This window comes from Anguilla anguilla, chromosome 2 (genome assembly GCF_013347855.1).
Source record: "Anguilla anguilla isolate fAngAng1 chromosome 2, fAngAng1.pri, whole genome shotgun sequence".
Lineage (NCBI taxonomy): Eukaryota > Metazoa > Chordata > Actinopteri > Anguilliformes > Anguillidae > Anguilla > Anguilla anguilla.
This window is the reverse complement of record NC_049202.1, coordinates 65,417,969-65,430,355: the sequence shown is the minus strand read 5'-3', so window position 1 is coordinate 65,430,355 and position 12,387 is coordinate 65,417,969. Positions and strand designations below refer to the sequence as shown.

General features: G+C 46.5%; 1 long non-coding RNA gene across 1 annotated transcript; it reads left to right on the top strand.

Moving 5' to 3' along the window:
- Positions 1–2: 2 nt before the first annotated feature.
- On the top strand, positions 3–10,675 carry LOC118221438. The gene is made up of 2 exons (XR_004764107.1): positions 3–90; positions 9,355–10,675. It is a non-coding gene; the product is annotated as an uncharacterized LOC118221438 (long non-coding RNA).
- The last annotated feature ends 1,712 nt before the right edge of the window (positions 10,676–12,387 follow it).

Sequence of the window (12,387 nt, the reverse complement as noted above, 5' to 3'; positions counted from 1 at the left end):
ACCACGCCCCTTCGAGGCAGGACGACAGTATCCATATTTGGATTCTCTTCGGGGGCGGTTGCAAGGCAACAGGACAGCCTCCGAGGAGAGGTATTTACTATGATCTCCCAATTATAACCATTGAAAAAAAATACGAAACTACGCTTCAGTATTGTTTTCAGTTGAGTTGGACTTTTGGACACGTGTAGCCTACGTAAAGCGCTAACATGAACTGCTACAGCGACTTCGCATTTATTCTAGCCTGCAGCGCAACTTTGTGAGAGGTTGATGCGTAGCTGTCATTTTACAGCATTTTACTGTGCAGTTGACTAATGCAGCGGTCTAGATTAAATCGCCGCACTGAGGCCCTTTTACGGAATTTGGCGAGGACATCGATGCTGTTTAAAATAAGTCGTAGCAAGTTAATAGCGTAAAATAAGTATTAGGCCTACAAGATTAATGATTCCCTCGTAATTGTGGTGCAGAAAATCTCGTGCGAACCTGAAGTGCTGACAGTGAGACATTGACAGTGGAAATTGAATTAGGAAAAAAAATGAACGGAATCTGGACTAACCACTAAACAGCGTAAAATGTGTCTGGGGGCAAAACACAGTCTTAGGGAATGCATAGGCCTAGCGTGAGTAGTTCTGTAAGAAATCGCCACACTTGACTGCCTTTGTTTCTCTGCGCTGCTCCACGTGCTGTTGTGTGACTTGCTACAGTTTCGACTATTGAGAGGCAGCATTTCAGTCAGCTCGCAGGCTGTTGTTTTCAAACCTGCCTTGCTGGGAAATGCGGTTTGCCCTTGAAGTGCAGATGTGGCCAGTGGCCTTGTTCTTTATGTCCCGTGGAGATGTATCTACATAATCTAACATTATTTAGTGGAATATCACTGTGATGCAGTGTGGAATATTACACAATATAACTGCAAACATGAACAGTTTGTAGCTGTTATGACCAGCTCTGGCTGGCTGAGCGTACCTTCATTGTAACTTTAGTATATATATATATATATATATATATATATATATATATATGTGTATATTCACCGGCAGCAGGGAAATTTGTTATTGCTTACTGCAGAATACATTTACAGTAATGTCATGACTCACATGCAGTCAAAACTGGGCACAATAAGTAGATTGTGGTATGAATCAGATTAATTTAATATTGAAATCTGGGTTATAAAAAAGAACATAAAAAGCACTGTGTTATGCTGCTGTGCTGTGCTGTATCATGTTGTGCTGCTGTACTATACTGTATTGTGTTGTGCTGCTGTGCTGTGCTGTATTGTGTTGTGCTGCTGTGCTGTGCTGTATCATGTTGTGCTGCTGTACTGTATTGTGCTACTATGTGCCACTGTGCTGTGCTGTGCTGTGCTGTGCTGTGCTGTATCATGTTGTGCTGCTGTGCTGTACTGTGCTGTGCTGTATTGTGTTGTGCCGCTGTGCTGTACTGTGCTGTGCTGTATTGTGTTGTGCCGCTGTGCTGTACTGTGCTGTGCTGTATTGTGTTGTGCCGCTGTGCTGTACTGTGCTGTGCTGTATTGTGTTTTGCCGCTGTGCTGTACTGTGCTGTGCTGCTGTGCTGTACTGTGCTGTGCTGTGCTGTATTGTGGTGTGCCGCTGTGCTGTACTGTGCTGTGCTGCTGTGAGGTGCCTGGATTATCTGTCTGGACTCTTAAGGGTTTGTAATTGGGGTGGTGTTGTCAAAGATGTGATCCAGTCCGCGAGCCCTTTAATGCGTTTACTCTGCTTCCCGTCTCCGATGTGGGACTGGTTTGCAGGAGCAGCCAATGAGTGGCTTTGAATTTGTGACAATTAAATCTGCACAACAGCAAGGAAGAGATGAGGTATGCTGTCTGGGGAGTTGAGAAGGGGTCAAGTCTGGTTGAAGCTTAACCCCCCCCCCCATTCCCTCCCACCCCCCCCCCCCCCCCGTTTCTCTTTCATTCCGTTTCTCTTCCTTCCGCCATTCGTCTCTGTCACCCTCTCTCCTCCCTTTGAATGGGAATTGTGGCAGTGTCCTACAGTGTTAGCACGACCACAAACGGTTCTCCCAGGTCTTTATTCAGACGATTGGCAGCGTTAGTTCCTAGCGGGTGGACGCACACCTCAGTGCACGCCCACCTACTGTGCGTTTAATCAGTTTTTCCTGCCAGTGGGCCTTGAAAGAAAAAAAATGGGCACTAAATGTGGTCACTGAAAGCCATGGGGTCAAAATGAAGCACTTTAATTAATGGACTCCAGCTCAGTTCCTTCATAGCTTTCACAGCCTGTCTTTAGCAACAAAAAACCTGGCCAGTTCTGCTACAGTTGCCCCCCTTCCCCCTCGTTTTGACCGGGAGATTTTATCACTGATTCTCAGCTCAGTCACACCCTCGAAATAATCGCTTGACCATATGCTTAACCGGATACAAAGCCCAAACAAAAAAACAAAAAAAAAAGGAAAATGGAAGCCATTTTCAGACTGCTGGAGATGAAAGCCGGTGTTTGGTGCTTGATTTTTGGGGGAGGCCGTGTTTCCCTTGAAGCCATGCACTGTGTCGGACAGGGGGAGAGGAGAGAATGGAGGGAGAGGAAGTGAAGTAGAGCAGAGTGGGAACGCGAACGCCGGGGGAATGAGAGCAAAGTTGAAAATGTGTGAATGGGATACCGTGCTGGCCCTTCAAGTTAAGGATAAGGAGTTGTTGCTATGGCGAAGGCCAAACGGGGAATGGAAACCCCATCGGCTCTGTTACTGGGATCACAGGAAGGGGAATCCATGCTGAATCACAGGTTTTCGGTCGCGTCAGGGTCGATGAATGTCAAGAGGAATGGGTTTGACCGCATCATCGCCCCGTGAATCACTGGACGCGTCTCTCCGGCCGACCCCCGCTCACAGAAGAATGGGGGGGTCTGTATCACAGCCGGTGGGTCAAAGCCAGCGAAGGGGAGAATAACAAAAACTGCATTGTTTTTGTGTTCCTAAGCCAATACCAGAGGAAATGAAGACATTGCGCTAAATATATGCAGTACAATGGATGACCAGGGAGCAGATGGGGGTGCGGAGTACTGATACAATGTGGTATGGCTATGACGGATACTGATGCACGAGTACTGTATGTGGGGGGGGGGGGGGGCAGGGGGGCGTGGGGGTGGGGGTCCCGAGGAAGGGGAAAAGAACTGTAGAGGAGGAAATAAAATGGTGAACGGGTCAGGTAAGGAGGTGGGAATGGAGAGGAATGATATGAATTTTAATCCGCTCTTCAGAGCCGATGACCAAAGTAAGGACTGGAATCTCAACAACAGGAACTAACTTTGACAGTGTGTATGTGTGTCTGTGCATTGTGTATGTTTGCGTTTGTGTGTGCGTGTCTTTGTGTGTAGGTGTGAGTTTGCGTGTGTGTGTGTGTGTAGAGGTGTGAGTTTGTGTGTGTGCAGAGGTGTGTGTGTGCATATGTGTGTGAGTCTGTGTAGGTGTGTGTGTGTGTGTGTTTGTTTCAGTTTGAACAGAGAAACAGAGGAGTCACAGGGGAATACTTGCTTCGATGGTAAAAACAGGAAGTTGTGGCGGAGATTTTCCTTGCCGCGGCAGCGGATGCAGTCATCATGACTTTATATGGCTTCATTGGAGCCGCCTCCTCTGTCGCACGTTAGCACGTTAGCTCAAAAGTACCCCGCAGACTCGCAGTAATACTCTCCGATGTGGGAAGTATGGTGTCACTGCAGCGTCCTCCCTGCCCATCAGATATTGGGCTGTTTTTATCAGAGAGCCTCCTTTTTTCCACTAACAAACATCCGTCCGCCCCCGAGCTGTGACTGAGGTGGGCGCACGTTTTCGTTTTTGTCCAGGCCGATCGTCGGTTAACGAGCCCCCTCCCGTTCTGTCTAATCTCAGTTCAAACAAACGCAATCGGCAACACTTCCCACTCTTCCCCTCACACCCACTAGCAAAAATATCATTAGGAGGGTCATGGACATAAATTATGACTCACGTGATTACTCTGAATTAGTCTAATTTTAACTGAGTACTGAATGACCATTATGCTAGATGGGGCCCTCCTAGCCCAGTCACACAAAATTTCCAGCTAAAAATGTTTATACCCTCACCTAGAAATGCAATGGCGACCTAAACCCACCTTGCTGTTTGTGGGCCTTCCACTTTTCCTTTGGGTTTTAGCCCAGTCCTGCAGGCAGGGGCGCTGTAATGGGGGGGGGGGGGGGTTAGGATGATTCCAAGGGCCCTGACTGACAGGGGCTCTCAAAAAATATTAGAACATAGGATTTTCTGGGGTGATGGCGTCCAATGTGCGCTCTGTTCATGGGGCCCAGAATCCCAGGTACATCAGGTGCAGCCTCGCCTGCTCACAATAGGCCTGCCTTGTGTCATGAGTCCGTGCCAAGTGTGCAGCCGGGTCTGCGGCAGTGTAGTATAATGGGTAAGGAGCTGGTCTTGTAACCTAAAGGTCACAGATTCGATTCCCAGATAGGACACTGCCGTTGTACCCTTGAGCAAGGTAACTTAACCTGCATTGCTTCAGTATATATCCAGCTGTATAAATGGATGCTGTGTAGAGAAGTTGTGTGAGTCTCTCTAAATGCCTGTAACGTAATGTAATCTGACAGACTGAAGCTGCGCCCAGACCTGCACTGGGGCCATTGAGAAAATGGTTGTGGAGTAAAAACTTAGAATGAAGCTAGAGTAGCTGGGAGGTAATTGTGCCTCAGTGGCTCAGGAATTTTGATTCCAAAGGCATGTGGGTTCAGGTTCCGTGTTAAGTATTTGGGCCTCTTTTATAAAAAAAAGTTCTTGAATTTAAACTGAAATGTAATCTTTAGATCATTTCCCAAATTGTGCTTATGCTTTATTTTATAAAAAATAAAGTTGCGTACATTCGTTTGAAGCGGTGCATGTGCGTCTTACGCACCTGTGATGCAAACACCTCGAACAAACTTCAGTTTGAACTCAAGTGAATGCACTTCACAATCAGTCTACCCCAGTCTAGCCATTGCTTTTCAACATTTCTCACACTCTTCAAAAGTAACTCTTGAAATAAACTGTCAGTTAAATGTTATTTTTAAGGTGTGAACACAGCCCACTTCGGAGAATCACAGGCAGCCTACAAACCTGCAATACTTGCACGTAACCAACATATATTTAACTAAAGGGTAATATAATCTTTACCTAGAGATATGAACCTCTGAACCTCCCCCTCACTACCCATCTTCCGCCGTGGCCTGAAGACTCATCTCTTCAGACTATACATAGACTAACCACCACCACGCTGTATATTTCACTCTAAATCTCCCCCCCCCCCCCTTTTCATGACACTTGTTACATGTTGCCCCATCCCAGCACTTTTTGGTAATTTGTATTTGTCCTAATACTGTAGCTTATTCTTCTGCCTAGTTGGCTTTGCAGAGGTTAGGTCTGAATAGTGTTCACTGTGTGAACTAAACTGTGTTCTTGGCTAGAAATAGCTGTACAAAATAAGTATTGTACCTTACTGAACCTGTGTTTAGCAGTTGTCTATGACCATGAAATGCACTTTTTGTACGTCGCTTTGGATAAAAGCGTCTGCCAAATAAATGCAATGTAATGTAATGTAATATGATCATATACATGTCAAAGTGGGATTTTACAATTAACTGCTTAGTCATGGTTTTCAGTGTAGGCCGCTTAGATAAGATTTAATCGTAACACCATTTACTCTAGCTGTTTAAAAAGTACACGAGTGATTGGATCTCAATGTTGACTCACCTGAAAGCCCTGTGATCTTCAAACTGGGTAGACAAGGCATTCATATTTTTATATTATGCTAAAACTTGATCTGAACCTTTGACTGCTTTGGCCGGTAAACAATTGTGCCTTTATAATGTTTAAAACCCACTAGCTGTTTAATTTGTTTTAACTTCGTATCCTTTAATACAGTGGTATTTTAGGGAGAGTTTAATTATGACAAAAAGAGTGATATTGTGACAAGATTAAGATATGATATTAAGACAGATCCAGTCTTTTTTTCATGTCATTTTATGCTACCAAGGGCGTAAGGTGCAGAGAGCTTATCTTTGTTGGTGTTTGTAAAAAAATCCAGAACAATCGACCCAGGGTCTAAGATTACTGGGAAAGTTTTTGGCCTCGTCAGAGTCAAAATCAAACTCCAATGACGGGACGTAAGCCTGTTGAAGAACGGCTTTGGCTGCCTTTCAACCCTCGAAGATTCTCAAGAGATTTATTTGAGAATTTCTCAACCTTGTCTTAAGAACCACGCTGTTTGAAGAAAGCTGTAGTGTGTACGCGTGGAGAAATGCAGCATTAGTCTGTCAGAAGTATTGGAGGAATGATTAACGGTTTCGTGGTTTAATTGGGGTTTGATGCGGGCTGTTGGATTTGCAGGTGCCCCTCGCGAACGGAGGCGAGCCCTCAGTCGCCTTTTTGATCTCGCTGCTCTGCTCTGTGGGAATTTCCCTTCGGAATACCATGGCGGTGTTCCTCTCTTTCTTATGCTCTCTCTGAAATAAAAATAGAAAAATAAAAAGCATCCGTTTTTTCTCCCCCCCCCCCCCCCCCAAACCTTGGGAAGGTCCACCTCGAGGCTTTCACGTGTTGCCTGTCCCGCAGCAAACTGTGATCTTGCACCAATGTAAATAAAAAAAATCATGTCTGATTGTGTTTTCTGAGCATGCCGGTGCTTTTTAAAGTCCTCCTCTTAGCGCGGTTCATAAAAAAATGCTGTGGGTCGGCGTCCCCTGCGTTGGCTTGCTCGTGACACCGCGTAGACATCCCCGCGTGGGGTCTCTGTCTCCTGATACCCCCGAAATCCCCCCCTTTGCTTACAGCGTGCCTCACAGGTGCCTTTCTCGGGCGTGTGACCGTGCTCGTCCACTTCCAGAGCGACTCCGGAACATTCTGTGGATTCAGCTCGGTTCCCCCCGGGTGCTCCTTGTCTTCGCTCGCCGCTCCTCCCCACCCCTCCATCTTTCACCCCGTTGTTTAATGTGGGAATGAGAGGACGGGAGAGAGGGAAAGCTGTGGCGAGAGAGGGGGTGTCCCCCTCCCCCCTCACAAATTAGTGCGTTTTTGTTTTTTTTCCCCCTCTCTCTCTCTCTCTCTTTTTTTATGCCACTTTCCGTCGTTAGCACAAATTATTACTTGCAGTGCGAGTGTTGGAACTCCCCCAAACCCCGCCCACCAGCCCACCAGCCCACCAGCCCACCAGCCAGGCCCCTCCAGCCTTTTCCACCTTTTGCAGCGCAGGCAGTGGAACTCCAGTAAAGTTTTACTGAGTACGGCCGCCGCCTCAGAGAGAGGCGCTTGAGGTCCCCTCTGACTGAAATATAATTGGCTTGAAAATTGGGTTCTAAAAACATTAGAGTATTCCCTAAATACAGAAAATGAGGAACCCAGAACTCCTCCTTTTGTGGGACAGCAGGTGTCTCCCATGGGTGGACAGGAACACTAGACTGTCTGTTCTTTCAGAGAGGTATAAAAAGAGAGATTAGAGAATGAAAACCAGTAAACCTTTCATGTTGCTGCATATTGTTTAATCTCCTTTGATGAAAACAGTTGAACACAGAGTTGAAATTAAGTTGAAAAGCCTTTCACAACTAATATCACCAGGCCTCAGCTCCTCCTCTTTGGTGATGCTCTAGTTTCCTTAAACGCTCTTCCAGGAATTGTGGTAATGGTTAAATTTGGAGAAATGCGGATATTTTCAGTGATTCTAAGAAAAGCGTTCGCGGTTAATGACCACTAGTTTCCTTACGATAAATGTGCGAACAGTGCGAATGCAGGCATATACAGGGCTGTGTGTTTGTGTGTGTGTGTGTGTGTGTGTGTGTGGTGTGTGAGTATGTGTGTGTGCATGTGAACCACGCCCTTGAATAATGCTTCTGTTCCATTTCATCACATTTCTCATTTCTTTCTCTACGTGTGCTGGTGTGGGCGGTGTAGCCCCCCTGCATGATTACCAATTCACATGCCCGAGTACTGTTCCATCAGAGGGCATTTACTTTGCTGTTTCAGTACAGTGCACTCTGCACTAACCACTGTGAGCATTTACTTACAACAGCTTTGTGGCTGAGGCGTGCAGATTGCCAAATTAACTGTAATATACGCGCAGCGGAATATCACCGCTCGGTTTCGAGGGCAGCAGCGCACTTTAATGACCGCCTGGCAGGACCGAAATAATTCAGCGCTGCGCCACGCTTCCCTGACCGCAGCGCTCGCTCGCCCCGGTCCCGGGCGGGGAGGCGAGCGAGGGGGCCGGGTGTGCGTTCGGCGTGACGGCGCGTCTTCGACGCCTCCGTGCGCTGGGGCGCGTGGAGGGAGCGCGCGCGGGGCGTTCCGAAAATCCAGAATCCACCGTGAATCGCGACAGGAGAGAGAAAGAGGGAAAGAGAGGGAGGGAGGGAGAGGGAGAAAGAGGGAGCGAGTGACTGAGAGGGAGAGGTATTTCTGGAATGTGCCGTGCATTCAGCAGTGTAGACCCAGGGAGCCGCGACAGAGAGAAGGAAGGGCCGATAAACACAAAGACACGCCACAAGACATGGGCCGTGGCGAATAAGGTGCAAATATTAGGGGCTGAAGGAAGGTGACTTATACAGCACCCGGGGCAGATTTGTGAGGAGACCAAGTCCCAGGGAAGGTTTTGTTTTGTCACACAAGGCATTGTACAGGTCGTTGGCTTAGTCTTTGCAGCCGTCCGCCTTTAGGGAGAATTGGGTCATTTTTATACTTTGTTGCATACACAATGTGCACCTTTGAAAAAAAAAAAGATTTGTAGGAGTGATTTAAATACTGGAACTGCGGGTGTGTCTGTACTGTACTACTGTGTTTGTAGTTTATTACATAGTGAGCAGAGAGGCCATGCAGAAAGTCTCTTGCCTCTCCTCCTTCCGCCCTGTAACTGCCTGGCTGAGGGGGACTTCCACTTTGCGCGTGATATTAATACCCTGCGAGTGGCTGCTTGCATTTCCTCCGTCACTGGGAAATGCATTACCTCATGGCACCTCCAATGATCTCAACGAGTGTGGGAGGGAGAGATAGAGAAAGAGAGAGAGAGCGTAAGAGAGAGAGAGCATCTTAGGGACAGTGAGAGAGAGAGCGAGCGTAAGAGAGCGAGCATCTTAGGGACTTGAGGACAGTGAGAGAGAGAGAGAGAGAGAGAGTATCTTAGGGACTTGAGGACAGTGAGAGAGAGAGAGAGAGAGAGACAGACGCAGGTGGACAGACAGACAGGGGACCAGTAGAATGGTGATTCTAAATGATGTGTGTAAACTGCACGGGGGGTAGACAGACAGGAACAGTAATTCAGACATAAAGAGATAAATAGAGATGCAGGTGTGCACTGCACTGTACATTAATATAGTCTTCTCTCTTTCCTGTTTACAGGGCGGCTTCCCGCAGAAGGTGTGTGTGACTGTACACCACGTACACTGCATTCCAGGCCCTGATGCTGTGGGCTAGTCTGTTTATTCTGCTGGGCTGTGTCTGCAGGGTACCACACTGCAGTTTCTCCATTCTACTCTGCTGGTGTGCACAGTGACGATACTACAGAGAAAATCCATCTATCCATCCGTCCATCCATTTGTCCATCCATCCATCCATCCATTATCTAATCTATTCATTCCTGGTCAGGGGGGCTGGAGACTATCCCAGCATGCTCTGTCCTGGACAAGTCGCCAATCCATCGCAGGGCATACTACAGGCTAAATCCATTTCCTTCTGAATTAGTTTAAGTTTGTATGAAAGAAGAATTACTGGACAAAATAGTCACGTGTATCATATGGTTCACTCCGTGTTGTGTAGCGGCGTGAAACAAAATCCAAAATGCAGTCCCCTTCTGGTCCTATGGACGCTTGACCAATAAACATTGCACCTGGAATTTCCTCACATCTGATTAAATAATACGGACATCCACTGCCCTTGAGCAAAACTCACACAAATCACATGACGTCAGCCAGGAAATAATCCCACACAAGAACAAAATACCATATTTGTGTTCCCCCCCCCACTTCCACATCCTGCTGTACTGTATAGCATTGTCCGACAGGGTCAGTGCATATGGGTCTCAGAGAAACCACCCTCTCTGTGCTCTGCCAGCTTCTCAACCTTTTCTTAAACGTATTGCCAGTTTGCCACGCAGCTGTGGCGCTTAATGGACTTAGTGTGCTGGTCCCCACGTAGACCGCAAAGCACCAGTGTGGGGACTTTCAGTGTGCTACGAATACAGTGTGTGAGCAACACGTGTGTGTGCGGAAACTCACTCATATACACATGCACTCACACAGACTTGTATGAATTAATTTTTTGTATTGCCAGAGGAGAAGCCTAGCATTGTAAAGAGGTCTATGAGACGGGCAAGCGCAGACGTAACTGAGACGACTGCAGTCTGTGCCTCTCGGGCATCCATCACTGCGGACAGCGACTGATCACTCCACCCATATTGCTCCATCTGTCAGAATGTCAGAACATTAACACATCGTGAAAAGTACTGTGTGAGTAATGCTGCTTTCCCTTCATAAAAATAAATGTAGTTAAAAAAGCACAAAAGGCAGGCGATACAGTGAAATGGAATTATACTCCCCAAGTTTCCCTTTGACCCCCATGATTGACCATATTATCCTGTCAGTTGGGATTATTTTACAGTTGAAGAGGCAGGGAGTGCGTGTTAATGGCTACCTTGAAAACAGAGAGGCTTCCGTCATAAAACTTTGACATAAACTCCTTGTAAAGGAAGAAGAAAATAGCTGTTCAGAGAACAGCTGGGTAGACAGAAGGAGAGGGATGAGGAAAGATGGTATGTGGTCTGATGGAAAGAGAGAGAGAAGGAATGAGGCAGAGAGGGAAAGTCCGCGCTTCCTACTCAAAGCCGCATTTCAACGGAGGACAGCCGGGGGCTACTGGGTGGGGTTTGCCCTTATCACTGAGTCCTCTCACACACTGCGCTAATAACTGTGCTATGTCTCATATCTGAATGCCCAACACAACTGCCTAATGTCCCCAGGACTGGAAAAAACCACAAGTGGGTGGCTGTGGCAGCACAGTAGGACATTATGACCCCCCCCCCCCCGATCCCCCCCCCCGCCAAGAACTGATGCCCGTCTGGATGCGAGCTCAGACAAACGCACACAGAATATGTATGACCCTGCTTTCATAGCAAGAATAACAACGTCATTATACAGTTAGCGTGATAGCAGTGCATCAAGGTGAATGTTGTGAACCGTACGCCAATCTTCCCAGATGTTTTGAATGAAAATATGTATGTCTAAGAATGTTGTGCAAAAAGATAATGAAATGTGCCTGTAGATTTATGCTTAAAATTAGTAAATAAATTCTAAGAGTAATATTTTACTGTGTTTAGTGATATGGAAAATAAGTTCTTTATCATTTCTTTGAGGATCATTTCAAAATTATGCCATGGGTAATTTGTGATGATAAATTGTACTGGTTAGGTTTGATTTTATATTTTACTAATAGAACTAGAAATAATAGTAGCAGTAGTAGGACTAGTGCTTGTAGTAGTAATGGTAGCATGAAAAGTACTGTTATTAATTAATATTACTATTATTAATATTTGTTTTCTCAGCGAATAGCCCCAACCATATTGACTTGTTTACCTTGCAGAGCTTTGAATGGCGTTGACCTCGGGTGGATCCAGGTGTGCGTTCAGTAGGGCAGGCTTGTGCAACAGTGTCTGCGCTGCCAGTGGTAATGACTGACTGACTGAGTGAGCTGTCTGTCTGATCACAGTCATAACATTGAGCAAGAGCAGGGGGGGGAAGGCTGATCACAGAAGATCACATATTTTATTGATGTATATTAAAGTAAATGGTTCATTTTGTGCATTGTTATGTTGTTCTCTGGCACAATATTAACTCTAGCATCCAGCACTTCTAATGGCGCCTTTAAAACATACTGTGATGTATTTAAAGCCCATGAGCGTGAATTCAATGAGTCTTCAATATTATTATGAATGAATGCCAGCCATGTGCTGTTCAGGTCTTTCAGAGACAATTCATGTGGTCCTCCAAAACAAAAACTGTGTAACTAAATAAGTAGTAGTTAACTTTGTATAATAGTTGAGCAACAAAAAAGAAATTGACCAGGGCAAGGTGAAATGGGGAGAGAGAGAAAGTTCTCCACTTTCTGACATCACCTGGAACTTTCGGATACTGCAGTTATCCACCCACATTAATCACCCCAGACATGTCCCAAATGAGGGAGGGGTGGGGGGAGGAGGGGGGCTGTTAGTAGGGAACAGGCCTGCTGCACACCGGTACACGTCTTCTGCCTCAGCTCTTCGCTCTCTGCTCCTCCGCTTCCTGGATCCTGTTTGTTTGTTCTCCAGTCCCAGGTGTTTTCCTGTCCCGTTCTCAAGTTCCGTTTTGGAAACCAGGTTTGCTAAGCCCCTCTTCCGGAATG